Here is a 17,776-nt window from a genome sequence, read left to right on the forward strand (position 1 = left end):
AACTGAAGATGATGGTAAATGTCCCACCAACCATTCCAGACACCCAACATACAATGTCCCCTTATATCCTTTTGCCAGGACGAGATAAGAAAATACTGTCCAAGTTAGACACAAAAAAGTCTCCTGGCCCTGATGGCATTCCTCCAATTGATTGTAATGAAAGTTTGTGCTCCAGAACTGACCCCTATCCGATGCCATCTATATATACTCTCCTACACCACTGGAATCTACCCCACAAACTGGAAATTGGCCTGTATTCAGCCCATTCCCAAAAAAGGGTGACAAGACACTGCCAGCCAATTACCGCCCTATCTCGCTTATCTCAGTCCTGTCAAAGGTAATGGAAAAAATCATCAATTCCCACCTCCTACACTATCTTGAAGACACTCACCAAACAAATGACCACTAGTATGGATTCCGTCACTGCCGATCAACAGGAGATCTACTCGCATACGTCACCCATCTCTAGACAAATGCTATGGAGAGGTTTGACGAATCTCAAGTGGTGGCACTAGATATCTCCAAAGCCTTTGACCGGGTCTGGCACAAAGGCATACTAGGCAAACCACCATCATTCGGTCTGAACCAGGACTTCTGTAGGTGGATTGCCAGTTTTCTGTTTGGAGGTAAGTGGCTCAATCTAATAGTAAAGCCTTAAGCTTCCCTGTGTAGTCGTGAAGATTGAGTACCACAGTGACGTTCCCCTTATCCGCTTTGGTGATAACTATTTCTTTGTTTTTCTTCAATTCTTGTAGTGACTTGTATTCACTAATGGATATGTTGGTTTTTGGAGGTTTTGCTTTTGTGAGAACACAGGCTACATCCAATCTAATATCGTTGGCGATGTGGTTTGGAAGGTGGCGAATCCCGCGTTCAATTTGGATCATTAATTCCTCGGCCGGTAATTTCCTAGTAGCAATGGCGAAGTTGTGACCACGTGACAGAGCGTTGAGTGCTTTAGGCTTCAAGATAACTGAAGAAAGGTTAACTACAGTGTTGGTTTGTAGTTTAGGTTTGGACACCGAGTTCTTTATTAATTTATCAAACTTGTTGATATGTCGACTCCGTATTCGTTCGAATTCTTTATTAGCCGCCGTACACGAGACGTCATGTATTACTGACCAAAGCTCGTGATTAAGCGTTTTTGAAAGCTCATTTTCTAGCACTAAAATAGCTCTGTTTATGTCGGCTAGGGAACCGCGTGTAGCGGTAATTTGCTCCCGAAGTAAAGCCTGGCTCGCCCGGTTGTAGATATGGAGCGCTTTCTGTGAAACGAAGTGGTGTTTAAATTTTACACAGTTAGGGATGACTTGATTATCCCGGCAGCGTTTTAGGAATGCCAGACAGTTAAGTTGTCTGGATAACTTCAGCTTCAGTTTGCCATAATGGCAGGCCTTGCATGCGAAGGAATCTCCGTGATTGATTGTAATTCTTGTAGAGAGGCTTATATGCTGATTAAACATGATAACTAATGTATTAAGTTCCCAAGAAGATGGCAACGTGACGTTTGCCGAAATATCGGAAAGTATATATTAAAGTTTATTTAATTTATATTTCTAGTGTATGCTGTCAATTCCTTAATTATTAGTTACCTCTGTAATTGGATTGCCAGCTTTCTGTCTGGATGCTCACTATGTGTGGTGATGGTGGGTGGCTCCTTATCCTCTCATCATTCAAGGACTAATGCTAGGGTTCCCTCAAGGTTCTGTCCTCTCACCAACCCTCTTCCTACTATATATCAATAACCTACTTCGGCTTGCCTCCAAACCAATACACAGTTTTGCAGATGACAGCACATTGCACTCCTCCCTTTCTTTTGATAAATCTTACTCCACATAACTCACCTCAACCTACAGATCAGCAACCACCACTGCCCTTAATTCAGACCTCCAAGCCATCCTCCAATGGGATTCAGATAGCTTAGTCAATTTCAATGCAAATAAAACATAGTACTTTCTCATTTCTCATAAAATAGAACCATTTTCTCCCAGTATTATTTTTGACAACACCCAAATTTCCAGACAAGTTGAGATTTCTCTTCTTGGAATTACCCTGACATCAAGCCTCTTCTGCCATTGCATCCTCAGCTTCTAAAAAACTAGGATTTCTCTTTTGCTCAAGGCGTCACTTCACCCCCAAACAGCTGTTGACCTTATACAAATCAAAAATATGCCCATCCATTGAATACTGCTCTGACATATGGTGTGGGCCCCCCAAAAGCTCTCTCAAAAGCTTGACTCAATATAGAGGAGAGCGAATAGACTTATTAATGTCCCATTTCTTACCAACTCACTTCCCCCCCCCCCCCCCCCCCCACCACCACCACCACTTTCACACAGATGATTGGTCTCTGCACTATGTGTCTTTTACAAATATTTCTATGGAAAATATTTATCCAAAATAGCACCAGTAATTCCCCCACTTAGTACCAAGCTCATTGGAATACATGTAGCTGCTGCTCAACATTCCTAAGCAGTGCACCTTGAAACCCACAGAACAAGTTTCTTCTCTTCCTCCTTCGTCCCTGCAACTGCTATACTATGGAACAGTCTTCCTGTTGATGTGTTCCCTAGGGAATACAATCTATACTCATTCAAATCTAATGTGAACAAGTACCTTCTTTCCCAAACCATTCATGGTTCTAATGTACTATAGGTTGTGATCTACCAACCTCTCATGTATGGGCTTAACATAAAACAAACAAAACAAAAAAAAAGTTGTAGCTAATCTTGAAGCTGCTTGATATTTGAACACCGCAATGTTTGTAGTATTGAGTAGGAAGAATGAAGACTGTTTCCTGACTGACTTCAAACTGTACCGTCAGCAAAAGTGAGGATACACTTTTAGGCCAGTGAGGAAGATTGTTTATAAAGATGTAGGATGAAGTTGTATGAAAGAGCCAAGAGAAACACCTCCATTAATTGGAAAACTCTGAAGAGAAAACTTCTTCCATTATAGTATAGAAGGCCTGGTTGGCCAAGTGGTTATCTTATTGTGCTCTCCAGCCAAAAGGCTGTGGGTTTGAATCCCACCATGGACAATCACAAACATCCATGTCCCAACTGTGGATATGGATGTTTGTGATTGTCTGTGAAAATACTAGTGGTGATGGTGGTGGGCAGTAGATGGCATTGATGTAGATGATGTGGTTCACTTTAGTTCACTGACACAGAAAGCCAGGAAAACTAAATTATAATGGAAGGAATGGTGAGAATATGAGTGTAAAAGCGACAATCTTATATAATTGTGTTAATGATGGAAATGGGCATTATCGTGGAAATGATTACGAGGAGAGAACGATTTGAACTTTATGTTTGTCTAGTTTAGACCCCATGAAACATGTGCAAGGGACATAATGATGTCTACATGCATAAGACGCTAGAGAAGAACAGAGATCTAAGTTGTCCAACTGTGTCATGCCGACTGCAGACAAGAGTATACAAAAGAACATGTGGGTAGAATATTGTGTCTATATATGAATGCTAGGAGTATCAGAAGCAAAGGGATAGAATTTGTTGCCTTGCTTAATATGTTGCGACCTCAGATTGTAGCCATTAGTGAGACCTGGCTATCAGAATCAGACATACTAACTAGTATCGAGTGTAAAGGGTACAGTATTTTTAAGGAGAGACCAAATAGGAGAGGAGGGGGGGGGGGGCATGCTGCTAAAGATATTGGGTGACTTGAATCCAGTTAGTGTTGAGAACTATGATTGTAGTACTAGTAACGGTATTTCATGTGCCATTGAATTTGAGTCCATCTCGTGTGAGGTGAAATCTAACAAAATCAATTACATAGTGGGGTGTTGTTACAGAGTTAATGGATCTGTTGCTAGTGATGAAGAAATGCATCACCAAATAGAGACAACGAGTGTGAAAAGAGTAATCATAATGGGAGACTTTAATTATCCACATATTGATTAGGTAGCAGTAAAATCTCATGAGAAGAATGAAACTGAATTTATTAAACTGCTGCACGACAACCTTCCCAAGCAGCATGTGACAGAAGTAATTCAAGGTCAAAGAGTGTTAGATTTGATTATAGTCTCAGAGGATGTTTCATTTAAAGACAACTATTCTGCCTCCGGGTGGGTGACAGTGATCATGCGGTACTCACTTAGGAAGTGACTAAGTTTATGACTGTTCCATTCAGAAAAGGTTACATGCTGAACTACAAAGCAGGAAATTATGACCAACTGAGGAGTATGTTGAGTTCAACGGAATGGTATCGGTTGCTGAATGGGAAGAATATCGAGTGCATGGGAGACATTTAAAAAATACTTAAATGATGCAATATCAGAATGTGTCCTGAGAGTTTGAAGAATACTTACTCGAAGTAATCTTGTTAAGCAAAAGATTCATAAGAAACGGATGATGTGGAAGGAATACCATGCGCATAAAAATTATGTCTGTTATGAAATATATAAGCAGCAGGCCAATAGAGTCACAACTGTTGTACGAAAATATTTGTCTAAGTATGGAAAAAAACTGGCCCTGCAAGCTGAAGACAACCTACAAGAATTATAGGTATGCTATCTATATATATCGATATGCTGCAAGTAAAAGAAAGAATGAATTTGAAAGAATAACTCTTCTAAATGCAGATGGTGTGAGGGTGACTTATGCAGAAGAGATTGTTCAACTAATGAATGCCCATTTTGCTAAAAGCTATCAACCAGGTGTATGCGACATTGAGTTCACTGTAACCCCTTCTGAAAAAACTCAATTATGAAAAGGAGGTACAGTAATCCCCCGACTTACGTAATACGCAACTTACATAAATTCGCAGTTACATAATAAATCTCGAAAATTACAACTACTAGCACTTATGAACATGTTTGTGGCTTTTGCGTCTTTGACATCCATTGCAGTATGCAACGACATAATGTTAACTAGACTCGGCATTCATAGCAAATGTAACAAATAGTAACAGGCAGTGACAGGTTGCCGGTAAATGCCGAGAGCAGCAGAGGACAAGTGCGCAAAAGCCGTAACATCCAAACTGAAACCTACCAATTAGAAATAAGGACTCCGTAAACAATTCCTCCTTTCCCCGACCCATTAGTAGTCCATGCCTCGCACGGTTAGTTTATCACTAACGGTGATAAACTAACCTCTCTTGTTTATCACTTAGTGATAAACAAGTGAGTCGCTTGTTTATCACCGTTAGTGTTCGTTGTTTATTTACCCTTAAAATGGATTCGAAACGCAAAACTGAATATGCTGGTAATAAATCTAAAAAACAAAGGTCTGCAATTACTTTAGAAGAAAAGTTGAATATAATTCGTATGTATGAAGACGGGAAAATTATATCAACAATAGCTCAGGATTAAATCGACCTTTTTCGACAGTGAATACAATAGTGAAGGATAAAGTTCACATTGTTGAAAGCATGAAAGGTGTGGTGATGTTGAAGGGCACAATCATTACCAAGAAGAGGTTGTGCCCGATTTCAGAGATGGAGAAATTGTTGTCTCACTGGATCGAGGATCTGACACAGAAGCGGATACCATTGAGTTTTCTGATTATCCAGGAGAAGGCTAGGTCTTTATGAAAAGACCTAGATTTTCAAGAGAAGGCTGGCATCACAGACACGGAGAGTGCATTTAAAGCTAGTGCTGGATGGTTCGAACGATTCAAGAAACATACAAATCTACACAGCATCAAAGTCACGGGTGAGGCAGCAAGTGCAGATACAGATGCGGCAAGTAAATTTCCCGAACTTCTGGCAGAAATAATTGAGGGGGAATATTTGCCTGAGCAAATATTTAATGTTGACGAAACAGCTCTGTTTTGGAAGAGGATGCCAACATGGACATTTATTGCAAAAGAGAAAAAATCTATGCCTGGATTCAAGATCGCAAAAGATCGGATCACTGTTATGATTGGCGGCAACACTTCAGGGGACTTGAAACTTAACCGCTTGCAGTGTACTATTCCCAGAGACCGTGGTCCTTTAAGAACATTGACCCAAGTAGGCTGCCCGTAATCTGGAAATCCAATACCAAGGCTTGGGTTGCACGTCTGCTATTCGCAGACTGGTTCAATAACCACTTCATTCTCCAGGTGAAGGAATATTGTGCCAAGAAAGGAATCCTGTTTAAAGTGCTTCTCCTCCTGGACAATGCCCCCAGCCACATGGAAAAGTTGGATGACTTTCATTCTGACGTAAAAGTTTTACCTGCCTCCTGGAACCACTGCACTGTTGCAACCTATGGATCAAGGCGCTATTGCGACTTTCAAAGCCTACTATCTGCGGCATATGTTTTCCCAAGCAATCAAGGCCATTGATAGTGGTGAGGGCATTACTCTACGTGATTTCTGGAAGAATTATAATATCCTTGACGCAATCAAAAACATCGGGGTGCCATGGGATGAAGTCAAGCGGACAACAATGAACGCTGTGTGGAAGAAACGCTGCCTTGAAACTGTGGAAAATTGTTTAAAGGAAGGAGAGCAGACAATGACTGATACGGTTGTTGAGTTGACACAAGAATTACAGCAAGCGACAGAGACGTGTGTGCAACTGGAAGAGCAGTTTGAGCTGGAAGTGGATAACGTTGACGTTAACGAGCTTCTTTTGAGTCGCGATGAAGAGCTTACTAATGATGACCTTATTCAGTTGGAGGCATTCCAAAATTCCGAAGAAAATATTATGCCGATTGAACTGCCAACTCCAGACGTTAAGAAATTTACAACAAAGGGACTAGCCAAGGCTTTTAACCTGATAGACATGGCGCTAGCAAAATTAGAATCGATGGATCCGAACACTGAGTGGTTCGAGAATGTTAGCCGCCATATCCATTCCGATATGTCTAGCTACAAGGCCATCTACGATGACAAAAAGCGTGTGACCACGCAATCTACTCTAGACATGTTTGTGAGATGCCGCTCACAACAACATGCAAGATGAAAACTCAGACAACTCTGACTACGCTCGGCCTTCAACATCGAGAGGGGGTAGAAGTTGCCAGAGAACAGCATTTCTCTTCTCAACCATCAACCACCAGCGCCGACTATCTCACTACAGAGCTAAATTAGCTGTCACAAGACATTTGTTTATTTGAAAAATGTTATTTCACTTTGTTTTTATATTCTTTTATATATTTTTCATACTTTTGTAGTTTATATCTGAGTAAATACTGCTGCATGATGTTTCATTTATAAAATAATACTGTGTAAATAATATACTGTACATATCTGTATATATACATACATATAATAATAATAAATATTGCTGTTTCTTACGAAGTTACACTTAAGCAATTTACAAATTCGACTTATGTAAAATTCAAGTTATGTAAAGATTTATGGAATGCATTACTTACGTAACTCTGGGGGTTACTGTATTACAGCTGTTGCACAAACTGAATTAAGCAATAGGGACTGATGGGATATCAGCACAGGTGCTAAAAGAGTGTTCAGCTGAACTGGCTATTCATTTTACCAGGCTATATAATTTGAGTCTCAGAACAGGAATGATTTTACAGGAATGGAAAGAATGTATGGTAATCCCATTGCACAGGGGTGGTGCAAAGACCGATGTATCCAACTAGATCAGTCAGTATCTCAGGAATGGCAGTAAACTTTCTGGAAAAATTGATTATGGCTCGCATTCAGAAATGAGTTTACAGTGGATCTCTACTTTGCAATGAACAGCATGGGTTTACTAAGGGAAGGTCATGTTTTAGCAATTTGCTGACATTCTCTAATAATGCTACCATTGAACTAGACAAGGGGAATGGATACACAATGATACTTTTGAATTTTGCTAATGCTTTTTGATAGAATGCATGGAAGACTGTTGCATAATTGGAGAAGATTAGTTTGGATTATAAAATATTAGCATGGTTAGGAGGCTAACTGACAGATATCAAAAAGTGCTATATGAGGATGTGAGTCTGCAAGATTTTAGGTAACTAGTGGTGTACTACAAAGATCAGTCCTTGGTCCACTGTTATTCAATATGTACATTAATAATATTGGGAAGGATTTGACAGGTGACATACAGCTATTTGCTGATGATGCAAAGATGGCTGGGTAACGATGAATGCTGCTGCAGTACTTACAGAATGATTTGAATAGACTGGAATTGTGTGCATGGGAAAATGGATGTCAGTTCAATGTCAGTAAATTTAAAATCATGCACTTTGGCATGGTTAGATATTCATTGTTGTATTATATTGGTGGGATTATGCATGAAGAAACTTATGAGGATCTTGGAGTTTTAGTAGACAGGAAGTTGAAGTTCAAGAGCCATGTAGCAAAGATTGTAAATACAACTCAAAAGATAATTGCAATGCTGAAATGAAATTTAACATGTAAAGATAAAGATGTTATTTTGCCTCTTTACAAGGCTTTGATAAGACCTCACTTCGACTATTGTGCGCAGGTCTGATCTCCTGGTTTCTGTTATGATTCTAATACAGTGGAGAGAGAGAGTGTGTGCAAAAGAGAGTTAAAAATGATATAAGGACTGTGGAATACTGATTATGAGACAGATTGAGAATTTGTAGACTGCAGACACTAGCAAATAGGAGAAAGAAGGGTAATATGATTGAGACTTACAAACTTCTGAAAGGATCATACAGGATTTCAGTTGATGGAATTTTTCATGTTATTATGGAGGGTGGGGAAAGGACAAGAGGACATCCCTGGAAGCTGAGATTGAATGCTGCTAAGAAGGGGATGAGAGCTAGATTTTTCTCTCGAGGGGGGGGGGGTCATGATTGGAATGGATTGCCATTGGATGCGTATGTGCAAGCAGCGTGCATGAATTCAAGATAAGTATGGTTGCTGGTGCGTGTAGTATTTAGCCTCTCTCAATGAGTGCCTGACTCCCTGGAGGTCTTTCTTAATAATAATAATCATAATTCTTGCTTTCTGTCTCATCTCATCACTGTCATACCTGGGGCAACACACCTTTCCTGCCACACTATTATCTTTTATCCTTCTCAACAACCTCTTGATATCTAATCTTACATTCTCCTTGTCCCCAGTCAGGCCATTTGTCCCTACTACCTCTACCAACTCTTTTGCTCGCTTAGTCCTCATATGCAGTGCCTCAAATGCTCTATTCATAGGAAAATAAACCTTGTGCATCTTCACATTTCTTGTCAGATGTCATCTCCTTCCAGGAGGTTGACTACCATGAGCTTCCACCATGTGCGGTTTTGTGCTTCAATTTTGCATTCTTCATAGGACAAAAAGGTCCTTGATATTTCCCATCCAATCTGTTCTTTGTCTTCCTCCTCTTCTTTTTCCTTGTATCTTCTAGAAGTGTTTTTTTGTAGGGATTCATTCCTTACTATGTGACCAAGGTAGGTGGTTTTCCTTTTTTTAATGGTTTTCAACAGATTCCTATCTTCTCCAATCATCTCTAATATTTCTAAATTAGTTTTTTTGGCAGTCCATGGGACTCTAAAAATTCTTCTGAGGATCCACATCTCGAAGGCTTTTAGTTTACTTTCACGATATTTTGATATTGTCCAGGTTTCTGCTCCATATAGCAGTGTTGACCATACGTAGCATTTGGACAGCCTAATTCTTGTTTTTATGTCAATTTCCCTCTTGAGGGCAGAATGTTTTTCATGCTAATGAAGGTTGATCTAGCAATTTCTATTCTTCTTAATATTTCCTTATCACACTTTCCATTCTCTGTAATTAGTTGACCCAAATATATATAATTCTCTACTTGATCTGAAGTAGTTCCTCTGATCTTAATATTTATATCGGGTATTTTCCCTTTTGCTACCATCATGGTTTTGGTTTTTATGAAGTTGAAATTAAGTCCATATTTTTCACTTAGCTTCAGCGTCTCTTCTAGTAGGTTTTGAAGAATTTTTTATTTTCAGCTAGCAGTACTGTATCATCTGCATATCATAGGTTGTTTATATTCCTGCTTCCTATGCTGACTATCCTTTAAATTCTTCTAATTGCTGGAAGATATTTTCATTATAGAGGTTAAACAATATAGGAGAAAGAACACAGCCTTGCCTGACACCCTTCTTTACTGGGAATGCCTCTGGGATTTCTGATATTTTTATTGTGAGGCAGTTTGCTCCCAATATCAGTAATCTGGTATCTTTACCATCTACTCCTAAATTTCTGATGCATTTGATTATTTATTCATGTTGTATATCGTCAAAGGCCTTTGTGTAGTCAATAAAACATAAGTAGACTTTGTTCTGTTTCTCCAGATATCTTTCTGTAATAGTTCTAATGTTGAAGAGTCCTTCTCTAGTTCCTTTATTTTCTTGGAAACCAGATTGTGTTTCATTAATTTCCATTTTGATTTTATGTTTATTTCTTTCTAGGATGATATATAACATAACTTTTGCTACCTGACTGATCAGACTGTATTCTTCACATTTGATTGTCTTTGATTTTTTAGGTATTGGTAGGAACGTTGATTGCTTGAAATCTTTTGGCAGGTGTCCAGTTTCGTATATTTTGTTACATATGTCAGTCAGTGATCTTATAGCCTTATCATCTAAAGCCTTTAGACATTCTGCCATAATTCCATCCATTCCTGGATCTTTTCCTGGTTTCAATTTCCTAATGGCATTTGTTACTTCCCAGGTAAGAATAGTAGGTCCTCCAAATCTTCTTGCATTGGCTTATCTATTCTATGATGATTGTAGAGTTCTTTTGAATACTCTACCCATCTATCCCTTATTTTGTCTTTCTCCATTAGGATGATTCAACTGGTATCTTCAATGCAATGAGAGCCTACCCTTTTGCAAGATTTGTTAGTTAGCTCCCTAATTTTTTCATGAAGTTCTCTGGTTTTATGCTTTTTGCCCAGAAGTTCAATTTCCTTGCATTTGTTGTTGAGCCATAGTTCTTTTGCAACCCTACATTCTTTCCTGATCTCTTTGTTTAAATTCTTGTATTCAGGACAATTTTTGTGTTTCTTTCTTTCCTCCATCATTTTCAGTATCTTGTCATTCACTCATTTTCTTCTCAAATTTGGAAATTGTTTGTTTTACTGCCTTTTTTATGCCCTCTTTAAATTTCTGCCATCTATCCTCAATCTCATCTTTAGGGTAAGGATACTTGGTGAGATCAGGAACATTAACAGCAGTGGATTGTGCCAGTTCCTTTAAAAATTTATCTTGTATTTCTTGATTTTTAAGGGAGCCAAGATCATATTTTTCTATGTTTAGAGGTTTGATTGTTTTCTTTAATTTTATTGCTGCTTTAATGACCACAGGGTTGTGGTCTGATCCAATATCAGCCCCTGGGTATGTTTTGGCTTGTAAGATGTTATTCTGGAATCTTTTTTTAATCATTATATAGTCAATCTGGTTCCTACAGCTGTCTCCGGGACTTTTCCATGTGTAAAGTCCCAGAGACTTCTAGGATGGTGGCTAAATAAAGTATTTGCTATTAACAGATTGTTTTCTTCACAGAACTGTATTAATCTTTCTCCTTTGGGATTTCTATGTCCCAGGCCCTGGTTTCCCATGCAGGAAGAGATCTTTTCTGAGCCTTTTCCACATCTTCTCATTTACCACACCTCTAATAATCAAATAGCCATATAGTGCCACTCACTGGTGTTTCATTGCCATTTTGATGTATGAAATGAAAATTTCATACATCATTTGTTTTCATCTTCTTCACTCTTCCATACATATCTACAATTCTCTCTTCATTTCACTCCACATCTGCCCCATCTTCATCAACTCAGCTTTCAAATCTTGTGTCCTTTTTTTACTATCAGTCACATACACTTGTTCTCCTTATCCTGCATTGTCACCTTATTGTTAACTGCTTTGTTTATATTGGGCAGGAAATTTGAGCAGTGGGAAAATGAAAGTTGTTTTACAGCACAGATAATTTCTGTAACATGATCAGGAGTACCTGTATTGGGAGAACAGAAATAGTAGTCTGACCAAGAGGAGGAGCAAAAGAGATCCTCCCACTAGGCATTGTTGTAGTTCAAGAGAATATGGGTTTGTAAATTGCTGAGTGGAGGGCATTCCACTAGAGATGAAACTTGAATGAGTTTGTGATCTGAAGTAGCAGGAAGGCTGTTTATCTCACCAGCATACATGGAAGGAGAAATGGGTAAGAAATTATCCCAGAGTGTAAAGTGAGTAGAGGAGATTGTCAGGTATTCTAGTTGGCAGAACAGTTTGCTTCAGGTCATTATTTATAGCAAATACCTCAGTTTCTCTTCTAGCTTGGTCAGAAGACTTGGATAAGGAATCTCATTGGAGATTTGAAATTAGTCTCTAAAGACAACGATTTCCCTGCTTGTTAGAATGCAGGAAGTTGAGCTTTGAGGATAAGAAGCAACAATATCATAATGACTTTCAGAATTGGGAGAGCAGTAAAGACAACAGAAGACAACAGAGGATACATAATAAGGCAAGGAAAAATCTTTCTCCCACAGAGGGGTCAGGAGATTAAAGATTAGGCATTCTGTAGTAAGGAATATCTGATTGTATGAAAGCATAAGTAGTACTCTTGTGACAGGAAGAGTCATTTGTAGTGTAATTTTGAGTTACAATGGACTCTGGTTGTTGTAGTAGTAGTACAGTAATTTCAAGTTTGACCAAAAACAGATCTGGCTTGAATTTCTGTTGGTGATGGTATATATCATTTAAGTTAGTGCTTTTGTTGTGAATGTGTACGAGATTTTTTTTTTATTTTTATAATTTTTTTGGAGGTGGGGAAATGGGATTTTTTGAGTGCAGTTTTGTTTTAATTTTAACTGCAGTGACACTATATTTTAGTTTACTATCAGGATGTGCTGTGTAAGAGGGGAAGAAAAAGGAAAGGAGAAAATGCAGGAGAAGATATACCCTTACACATATCTTCCATGCATAGCATCCATTCTCTATGCTAGATGTACTGGAAATGTTAACATTTCAAAAGTGTAGATACACTGGATGTTTAAAATACTGATGATTCACAAAAGTCTGAAATTAAAATATCACAAATTTTATACTTTTTAAAATTTTTATGAATTTAGAAACAGTAGTTTAAGTGGTGCTTAATTAATATTAAATATTATATGATGGACACAATGCTACAATGCCTCTTCAGCATACTTATATATATTTTTCAGTTGAAAATGGGTTAGCCTGTCTCATATGGAAGTAGCATTTTTTTTTAAAGAACAGATCCTCTGTGTTTCCTCCTGTAAACTGGCAAACTGGTTAGGAACATGTATTTAACAGTCAAAATATATTTAATGGTTAGAACTGGGTTCACTTGATGTGCCAACTTATGCACTATAAGAAGGTGACAAATGTCTTGGACAAGGGGAGGTGCATATACAGTGGTATACTTGGATTTTGCAACAGCTTTTGATAGACTTCCACACAACAAGCTGTTAAATAAACTGAAACAGATGGAATTGGATAACAGACTAGTAAGTTGGATACATGTCTGCTGTCAGATAGATATCAGAAAGTTTTATATGAGGGTGCATTATCCCGAAAGAGGAAAGTCACTAGTGGTGTCCTGCAGGGATTGAGGCCATTGTTGTTGTTCCTGTTGGTACATTAATGATATTAAGATGGGTTTAATTGGTGATATGTTATTTGCAGATTATGTAAAATTGGTGAGACCCATTCAGAGTCAAGCAGATGTTGTGGCCTTATAGGATGACTTGAATAGATTGCATGAGTGGGCAGTAGTATGGAACTGTCAGTTCAATCTTGCAAAGTGTAATGTTTTGAAATTTGGTAAGCAGTAATAGGATGTAAAGTATATACTTGTTGGGTGAAACTTTAAAGGAGATGAAAGATCTGGGAGTGGTAGTGGACAAGGACCTGAAATTCAGATGTCACATTGCATAAGTTGTGAAATTGTCACATCGGATAATAGCAATGATTCAGAGGACTTTGATGTGCAGAAATAAAGCGGTTATGTTTCCATTGTACAAGGTCTTTATTAGGGCTCATATGGATTGTTGCACACAGATTTGGTCACCAGGCTTTCATGATGATGGGCATATGTTAAAAAGGGTCAAGAGAAAATTCAAAATGGTAGTAAATGTAAATTGCAAAGCCTTGTGAATATTAGGAGGCGTGGATATGATTCAGACATAATAAGTTAGGCAGGGGTTCTTATCAGGTTAACAAGAAGCCATCCCTGGAAACTATATGAGGAGGGTGTGAGGAGAAGGATCTTTGCATGGGTAACCTCACACTTTGCAGTGGTGAGTGGAATGCATTGCCTGATTGCCTGAGAGTGTGTTCTGCATGTAGACACATTGAATCATTTTAAGACATGGTTGGATGAGGTTTGTGTGTGTGTGTGTGTGATAGTGTGGACCTCCCATGATGAGTCTGCGACTTCACGGCATTTAGATGTTAATAATGTTCAGTAATTTTTTTAACGTTTATCTAGTATTCCATTAAACTTCATTATTTAATATTTGCATTTTTACTATACCCGTTAAGATATGCTATAACTATTTTTAAAATTTTAAATTACCTTCACACTAGGTTGTCTTGCATGAGTTGCACCTCAAACAGGACTGTACTGTATTTTAGTGCCACAGTAAAATTTTTTGTTTCTTTTGCAACTATGGCAGTAAGGTGTTTATTCCAGTTGTTTTTTTTTTTTACTTTTCACCAAATAGTGCTTTTGTTATAATTTACTTTGTTTTACTTGCATCTGTGTAGCATGGTGTTTGTAAGGGGAGATGTGTTTCACTATATAGGGTCATTTTCATTCTAGTACTAAGCTACCAATATATACTGGGTATGCATTGGACAAATTCTGCTGTCCTACCCAAAGGTCAAGTACAACATAATTCTATTTGTCTCTTTCCCTTGTGAACGTGTTAAGCAAATAATTTTTAGGTTATACCTGACTTCTGCAGATGTTAAGTTCATCTAAGAAATAATACAATAAAAAAATTGTCTTGAACTATAAAATAAAAAATGAAAACGATTACTAGTTCTTTCCCCCCTTCACAGTTAAGAAATTAAAAGCAAGTGAGAAAATGCATGAAGAGTTAACCACACAGGCTGTGTCAAAGCTATTTTTGTTTGTGATATCAGTGTCGAACAGCAAGGAATGGCTGGTATTAATGACTAGCTAAGTTGCTGGACTGTTGATCAAAAAATGACTTCTCTGTAAAGTATAACTGACTAAATTATCAAAATGAGAGTTACATATAGGACCATTGTTAGGGTATATGTCGCTACTAAATTCAAGAAACTGTGTATTTATTTTTTTATTTTAAGAAAAGCCATTTTTTAAAATTCTCATACAATTTTTTAGAAAACTTGTGTGAGATACAATTTTTCTGAATTTTGCCACTCTGAAAGCCTGCTCCTAGGCATTACCTTAGTTCCTTAGTTGGCTACGACGGTCCTGCTGGAATGTGCATTATGTAAATGAGTGGAAAGAGCTCAGAGTGGAAATGAATGTTGGCATAAAGATTTTTAAGGAATGAGCAATTGATGAAGTTGCCTATTTTGGCAAAAGTAGATTGCAACAGCTACTATTTTTAAGAAAATATCTTCGCACTATGAAGTAACAATATAGGTAAATTCTTTTTTCTTTTCATATCCTTTAAATCTTCTTTCCTGCTAGCAGTGAATGAGCACTGCCACTTTTTTTTTTTTTACAAAAGAAACACTGTTTTTTGTTATCCATAAAACATAGAATTAATGCACATTTTTTCTCTAAGTGTTTTGTGTTAATACTTTTTATAATATAACTCATGGTCATTTTGGATGAGTTCTGCAAGATTCATGAGCATATGTTATATTTGTTTTGTTTATCCTTCAGTACGCAGGTCATTCCTTGGTTAGATGAAATTTCTTGAAATTGGATACTTGATATCCTTACAAAAATTTATCAGTCTAACTCTGTTCCAGACAAGGCAGGAGTGTGGTATGCTTGCACTCCTGAGACATCAATCTGACTCTGGCTTGCGAATATGGAACATCAGTTTAGACAATGAATGACTCACATTACGTATGAATGTAGCTTATGAGCTTCCCTGGCAACTCATTATTATTATTATTATTATGGGCTCCTCCATGGAGTCCTTTTAATCAAGGGAGGCCCTAAACATCATGCCAAACATTATTCAACATTTGCCCAGTATCCATCAAACTTTGCTTTGAACTCATTCACAGTCTGGCACACACAACAGACTGTGGCAGCTTATTCCACTCATTCATCACTCTCCAAGTAAAAAACCTAGTTCTAACATCCTTGCTATACTCTTGCTCAGTTTTCAAGGATGGTTCCCTAGTTCTCCCACCACCAGATGTTCTGAAAGATTTCCTCTGTATTAATCTTGTAAAAACCCTTCAGTAATTTGTATGTCTCAATCATATCACCCCTTTTCCTCCTGTCAACCAATTTCTGTAACCTACAAATCTTAAACCTGTTCTCATAAGGTTCATTCCATAGACCTGCTACCATCTTGCTCACTTGTCTTTGCATCCACCTCTTCCTCATTGCCAAGAAACCCAGATGACCAGATCTGCATGCAGTCGCCAAGATGGGGTCTTATCAAGGCTTGATAAAGAGGAATAACAACCTGCATGTTTCTGCTCATCAAAGTATTCTTCAGAAACCAAGTGAACAGATGAGAGCACATAGCAAAAGTGGCTAAAGTGCTCTCTAATTTATGTTTGTGCCTCCAATTGGGATATAAATTTATTGTACAAATGATGGCTCACTTTGTGTAATGGTTTAAAAATTGTCGAAATTGTTTTTATTTAAATTATTATTACTGTAAGTTAAATTTATTACACTAAAATTGTTTATCAAAGAAATTTTAACTTAGTAATAATTCTGTAATAGTGTCATGGATTTTGATAAAATTTAGCATTTATAATATGTTAAAACTGGTCAAGTTTTTCTTTTAATCAGACTTTAATGGCAAGGTTAAACAGTACAGAATTATACACCTACAGTATGTAAGCCAAAAATGGATCACTGTTTCATATGTGTAAAAAAAAAAAAAAAAAAAAAAAAAAACACTTCACTAGGTCTTGTATTGAGATTTTTCTTTGTGGTTGCTATGAAGGTTGTAGATGGGTCCTCCACATTCTTGGAATTGTTAGACCATCATTTCTATTCAGATTCGGATCATGTTTGAGCATTTCATTTAGCAGAGTTTATTGTAGTGTTTATTTTATTTTATTTTATTTATTTAATTTTTTTTTTTTTTTCACTAGAGGGCAGGCAAAGAAAAAAGATTAGTTAACAACGTAGATGTAATTTACTTGTATAGAGTGCAACAGCATGTAGCTTGTTCTTATCCTTCTGAAGATGACCTCAATACAGGGGTCGAAACGTAAAGTTATTATTTTATTATTAATCAGTAAAATAATCTTTTTAACACGTGTATTTTGTTTCCCTAATTTAATAAATATGAATGCTGATCACCGTGTAACCTTAAAAGAAAGAGTCATCATAAATATGTTGCAGGCATCCTGATAGTTATCAGAAAAATGAGAGAAATATCAGCAGCCAGAAATTCAAATCAAAACAATTTTAAGAGTTAGGTGATGTCTTATACACTTGATCATATGCTGTAATACAGTGGTTCTTAGTCTTAGATTAAAGAATGATTGATAAATGATAATGATAATACTCTGATAATTAATATAATATAATTAAATGATAATTAATAATAACATTAAATTAAATTAATAAAATAAATGAAATGAAATTTGTTATTTCAGATTAAAATTCTCTTAAACACCTAGATGGCAAAATTTAGCAAAATAAAATTACATCTAGAATATGTTTTTTGATATTGAATAGTATTGCTAATCAAAAAT

The 17,776-nt window shown here is 37.2% G+C and overlaps 1 protein-coding gene across 1 annotated transcript in view; it reads left to right on the plus strand.

Moving 5' to 3' along the window:
- Positions 1 to 17,776, plus strand: part of rg (A kinase anchor protein rugose) — a 1,380,990-nt gene that overhangs the window by 303,087 nt on the left and 1,060,127 nt on the right. The gene's annotated exons all lie outside the window — the stretch shown is intronic.

This window comes from Typopeltis vanoorti, chromosome 5 (assembly GCF_054136105.1).
Source record: "Typopeltis vanoorti isolate ZY-2024b chromosome 5, IOZ_Tvanoo_1.0, whole genome shotgun sequence".
Lineage (NCBI taxonomy): Eukaryota > Metazoa > Arthropoda > Arachnida > Uropygi > Thelyphonidae > Typopeltis > Typopeltis vanoorti.